Source organism: Bison bison, unplaced genomic scaffold (assembly GCF_000754665.1).
Source record: "Bison bison bison isolate TAMUID 2011002044 unplaced genomic scaffold, Bison_UMD1.0 scf7180017864383, whole genome shotgun sequence".
Classification (NCBI taxonomy): Eukaryota; Metazoa; Chordata; class Mammalia; order Artiodactyla; family Bovidae; genus Bison; species Bison bison.
Genome location: NW_011494955.1, coordinates 166,590 through 166,948, shown reverse-complemented (window position 1 = coordinate 166,948; position 359 = coordinate 166,590). Strand labels below are relative to the sequence as shown.

The 359-nt window shown below is 39.0% G+C and overlaps 1 protein-coding gene across 1 annotated transcript in view; it reads left to right on the top strand.

Moving 5' to 3' along the window:
• Positions 1–359, top strand: part of LOC105001641 (zinc finger protein 250-like) — a 10,334-nt gene that overhangs the window by 5,930 nt on the left and 4,045 nt on the right. The gene's annotated exons all lie outside the window — the stretch shown is intronic.

Sequence of the window (359 nt, the reverse complement as noted above, 5' to 3'; positions counted from 1 at the left end):
CATATTGAGTGCATCCCTTTCACAGCATCATCTTTTAGGATTTGAAGTAGCTCAACTGGAATTCCATCACCTCCACTAGCTTTGATAGTAGTGATGCTTCCTAAGGACCACTTGATTTCACATTCCAGGATGTCTGGCTCTAGGTGAGTGTGAGTGATCACACCATCATGAATATCTGGGTCATGAAGATCTTTTTCGTATAGTTCTGTGTATTCTTGCCACCTCTTCTTAATATCTTCTGCTTTTGTTAGGTCCATAGCATTTATGTCCTTTATTTAGCCCATCTTTGCATGAAATGTTCCCTTGGTATCTCTTATTTTCTTGAAGAGATCTCTAGTCTTTCCCATTCTATTGTTTTC